Source organism: Neoarius graeffei, chromosome 1 (assembly GCF_027579695.1).
Source record: "Neoarius graeffei isolate fNeoGra1 chromosome 1, fNeoGra1.pri, whole genome shotgun sequence".
In the NCBI taxonomy this organism is placed as follows: Eukaryota; Metazoa; Chordata; class Actinopteri; order Siluriformes; family Ariidae; genus Neoarius; species Neoarius graeffei.
Window position 1 is genome coordinate 73117237 of NC_083569.1, and position 5869 is coordinate 73123105.

Consider the following 5869-nt stretch of genomic DNA (forward strand, 5'->3'; position numbering starts at 1 on the left):
GTCCCTGTCCGGTGTGCAGCGCGCATGCGCAAAATCTTCGCGCATGTGCAGTACACAGGAGACGCCGCGAAGGGCGTATCTGTTCCGTAAAAAGAGATGGCCGCCATCTTACCACTCGCATCGCGTGTGATGTTAAACGGCTTGTGTTTGGGGGTTAGACCAAACATTTTTTTCTACCCCCTCATCTCATCTCATCTCATTATCTCTAGCCACTTTATCCTGTTCTACAGGGTCGCAGGCAAGCTGGAGCCTATCCCAGCTGACTACGGGTGAAAGGCGGGGTGCACCCTGGACAAGTCGCCAGGTCATCACAGGGCTGACACATAGACACAGACAACCATTCACACTCACATTCACACCTACGGTCAATTTAGAGTCACCAGTTAACCTAACCTGCATGTCTTTGGACTGTGGGGGAAACCTACGCGGACACGGGGAGAACATGCAAACTCCACACAGAAAGGCCCTCGCCGGCCACAGGGCTCGAACCCGGACCTTCTTGCTGTGAGGCGACAGCGCTAACCACTACACCACCATGCCGCCCTATCTAAGTATGGAAATACCAATATTTGGCCAACTGAAAAATGCTTACCCCCCTGTACATACCCTCTGAAGTTAATAACCCCTCCAAATAGTCAAAAACTGCCTTTTTCACTAATATACACTACCGTTCAAAAGTTTGGGGTCACTTTGAAATGTCCTTATTTTTGAAAGAAAAGCACTGTTCTTTTCAATGAAGATCACTTTAAACTAATCAGAAATCCACTCTATACATTGCTAATGTGCTAAATGACTATTCTAGCTGCTGGGTTTTGGTGCAATATCTCCATAGGTGTATAGAGGCCCATTTCCAGCAACTCTCACTCCAGTGTTCTAATGGTACAATGTGTTTGCTCATTGCCTCAGAAGGCTAATGGATGATTAGAAAACCCTTGTACAATCATGTTAGCACAGCTGAAAACAGTTGAGCTCTTTAGAGAAGCTATAAAACTGACCTTCCTTTGAGCAGATTGAGTTTCTGGAGCGTCACATTTGTGGGGTCGATTAAATGCTCAAAATGGCCAGAAAAATGGCTTGACTATATTTTCTATTCATTTTACAACTTATGGCGGTAAATAAAAGTGTGACTTTTCATGGAAAACACAAAATTGTCTGGGTGACCCCAAACTTTTGAACAGTAGTGTAAGCATTCCTTAACAGAAATAACTCTTAAATATAACATCAAAAATCACAGTAATAACATTTATTTCTCACAAAAAGAGTTGTTAAAAACCCTCATTTTGTCTCTGTTTACGGGTTTGAATCAGAGTAACAAATTCTCCATAAAGTTTCAAGATGTGCTTCTTTATATGTCTGGTGTGGATGGTGTATAAGTTACAAAATAACCAGTGCTCTTGAACAAGTTCTGCCAGCAACTGAGCAGCAGCATCCCTGGATCTCTGTGCTTGACCAGCACGCTTCAGCCGCAGCAGATAGAGCATATTCTGAATGATGTCCTTCCCTGTTGGAAGCATCCCAGATGGGAACTCAGCCTGCTCTATGCACTCTACTACATCTAGTATCTTCTTAGCTTTTGACCGTGTTGCAACAGAAGCCATTATTTACCTGCAAGAATACAAATAATGACTATTTAATACATTGGGAGATATAATTCAGATATGAATCATTTGTGCATACTGGTTCTTAAAACTAAATTAGTAACCTTAAGTAATGATCCTCTGTGCTTAAAAATAGTTCATATTTGAGGTATTACTGAAGAGTGTGACATTCATCAATAACTTTAAAACTTGCTGAAAAAGAGCAGAATTACCATATGTTTAATTTACTTGAATGCAAGTTTACTTACCACTAAGCTTATTACCTTAAAATAATGATCATCTGCACTGAAAATGTTGTAGTCGTACCTAGCGGCATACCTGAAGAGGTTCGCATTCATCGATAACTTTAAAACACATTAAAAAATGCAGCATTCTAATATCAAACAGCACTGTAATGTATTTTGTCATATTGTAAGAATGGAAACTTTCAAAGGGTATGTACAGGGGGGTTAGCAAGGTTCAATTTAATAAAATTTGATATTTTCCCACATAGATGGACCATCTCCATATTTCTAGGGGGGTAAAACATGGAAAAGTCAAAATTCTTAAAATAACAACCCCCCCCCCCCCCCCCCCCCCCACACACACACACACACTTGTGTGTCAAAGCGTTGTCCATCCATCCATCCATCCATTATCTGTAACCGTTTTTCCTGTCCTACAGGGTCGCAGGCAAGCTGGAGCCTATCCCAGCTGACTATGGGTGAGAGGCGGGGTACACCCTGGACAAGTCACCAGGTCATCGCAGGGCTGACACATAGACACAAACAACCATTCACACTCACATTCACACCTACGGTCAGTTTAGAGCCACCAATTAGCCTAACCTGCATGTGGGGGAAACCGGTGCACCCGGAGGAAACCCACGCAGACACGGGGAGAACATGCAAACTCTGCACAGAAAGGCCCTTGCCAGCCACTGGGCTCGAACTCAAGGACCTTCTTGCTGTGAGGCGACACCACTAACCACTACACCACCACCACTAACCACTGCACCACCTATTATAATTATTGTTGTTGTGGCATATGTGTCCTTACTGTCCATCCGCCTTGATTTATTTGTGATGCCTTGACTTTAGTTGACATTATTGTCCAGATATTTGTGCTGTCTCAGAAAATGCTTGTGTTGATTTGACAAGCTTGTTGAATTGAATGGCTCTTGTACATTCACAGATAATTAGGAGTGGTTTTCCATTGAAATGTTTGACTAGATTGCTATCACTCGCTGTGGTACACCTAGTGATTTGTCAAACATTGTTTGTGCACCAGCTCTGCATGTCGTTGGACTGTGGGGGAAACCCACACAGATACAGGGAGAACATGCAAACTCCACACAGAAAGGCCCTCGTCAGCCACTGGGCTCGAACCCAGAGCCTTCCTGCTTTGAGGCAACAGTGCTAACCACTACACCACCATGCCACCCTATTATTATCCCATTTCAACTGCAGTGGAAATCTCATCTCATTATCTGTTGACATCCATCCATTGTCTGTAGCCGCTTTATCCTTCTACAGGGTCGCAGGCAAGCTGGACCCTATCCCAGCTGACTATGGGCGAAAGGTGGGGTACACCCTGGACAAGTCGCCAGGTCATCACAGGGCTGACACATAGACACAGACAACCATTCACACTCTCATTCACACCTACGGTCAATTTAGAGTCACCAGTTAACCTAACCTGCATGTCTTTGGACTGTGGGGGAAACCGGAGCACCCGGCGGAAACCCACGCGGACACGGGGAGAACATGCAAACTCCCTGAAGTGGAAATGGGATCTTAAAATTGCTTAGGTTTAGTGAACACGTCTTAGTAGTAGTTAGACAAGGGTCATTTCTAGCTCAGTTTTCAAGATATCGGGATGAAACTTGGTGTGCATATAGGTAGTGACCATCTGTGATCTCCATATCATGCATGACATCACATGACATCATGACGTCATTTTCCATCCATCCATCCATTATCTGTAGCTGCTTATCCTGTTCTACAGGGTCGCAGGCAAGCTGGAGCCTATCCCAGCTGACTATGGGTGAAAGGCGGGGTACACCCTGGACAAGTCGCCAGGTCATCACAGGGCTGACACATAGACACAGACAACCATTCACACTCACATTCTAGCTCAGTTTTCAAGATATCGGGATGAAACTTGGTGTGCATATAGGTAATGACCATCTGTGATCTCCATATCATGCATGACATCACATGACATCAAGATGTCATTTTATGATATCATAAAATTTTCAGGAATGTCTATGAATGGGACCACCTGATACAGTACCAGGACAAGCTAGACAAAATTCTTTCATGCCATCTTCCCTTATACCTTAATAATTTTTAGCATTCATTTGACCTCGAACCTTTGGCAGAAATACATCAAAGGCCACTTATGCGTTAAATTGCTACTCCTCCCTCAGGCGGGGTACACCCTGGACAAGTGTGTCTATGTGTCATCACAGGGCTGACACATAGACAACCATTCACACTCACATTCACACCTACGGTCAATTTAGAGCCACCAATTAACCTAACTTGCATGCCTTTGGACCGTGGGGGGAACCAGCACACCCAGAGGAAACCCACACAGGCACGGGGAGAACATGCAAACTCCACACAGAAGGGCCCTCATCAGCCGCTGGGCTCGAACTCAGGACCTTCTTACTGTGAGGCGACAGTGCTAACCACTACACCACCGTGCCGCTGATTAAAGCGTTGTATCCGATCAAATTTGCCCCAAGAAAAGTATCTCCTGAGTTTTCCCCCTTTCATTACCTTCTCTTATTTTCTCACCTTTACCCCATTCCTTACATATCTTCATAGCGCTCCCCTTCACTGTAATTGTTTTTTTTTCTTTTCCAGTTCAATCTCTGATAATTTAACAACTCTTTTACAACTATAATTATTTTTACAGAGATGATTTCAGGTTTTTTTTTTGCAGGAAATCATATATCAGACGCCGTTCGGGAAATATGACCAACCCTGACTAAGTACTTATCGATATATTTGCACTCAATTTAAACTAAAATCATGCAGTTAAAACAGATAATCGATCATGCCCTTTTTGTAAATTTGTGCAAGTGAGTGTGACGTGTAGATGATCTACATTATCAATTGTGCTTCATTCATTCATTCATTCATTATCTCTAGCCGCTTTATCCTTCTACAGGGTCGCAGGCAAGCTGGGGCCTATCCCAGCTGACTACGGGCGAAAGGCGGGGTACACCCTGGACAAGTCGCCAGGTCATCACAGGGCTGACACATAGACACAGACAACCATTCACACTCACACCTACGGTCAATTTAGAGTCACCAGTTAACCTAACCTGCATGTCTTTGGACTGTGGGGGAAACCGGAGCACCCGGAGGAAACCCACGCAGACACGGGGAGAACATGCAAACTCCGCACAGAAAGGCCCTCGCCGGCCCCGGGGCTCGAACCCAGGACCTTCTTGCTGTGAGGCGACAGCGCTAACCACTACACCACCGTGCCGCCCTCAATTGTGCTTAGCCTTAGGTAAATGAAAATAACTACTGAGTAAACTAGAATAACAACATATCTCTTTTTATTTGCATCCCTCACTGCCATTTCTGCCTAAGGCTATGGTCTTTCCTTCATTTAGGCTCCTGAGGCTAATTTACTCAGTTCATTTTTCTTTTTGAATTTGAGCCATTGAGCTTGAGCTCTCACATTCAATATCAAACATGTCTTGACTTTGGCTTTGGTCTCGTTTGGGACACTTCCATCAAAAATCTGACACTGTCACAGAGTTCATCCCAGATATCAATGTCAAATTTTCAACAAAAACAGACAAGACGATGAGACAGATTTTCTGTTGTTATTTTTTTCTTTGGCTTTTACAAACCATCATAAAATGCTATAGGGGGTCCATGCAAATGGCACTGTGCACACACGTAAAAATTATCACACACTATCAATACTCACAGGTGAAATGTCTGTCCACAACCTTTGACTGGACAGTTTGTACAGTTCACTGCTGCACAGGCAGGCATTTTTCTTGTAATTTTTCTCACCAGCTACATAAATAACTTGTCCAGTTTTGTTAAGATTCCAGTAGCCTAAATGACCGTTCCGCTCTGCAATATAAGTAGTAAGATGGTGGCCAGATGGCTTCACTCTGTAGAGCCTATGAGCTCTCCAGATTTTATATAGAGCTCAGTGGTCTGTTCTGACAAGGAAGCAAGTGACTGACCACATATTGGAGCTAAATGGGGAACAGGGAAAAAGGAGGGGGGAAAAACAATGAATATATGTACACA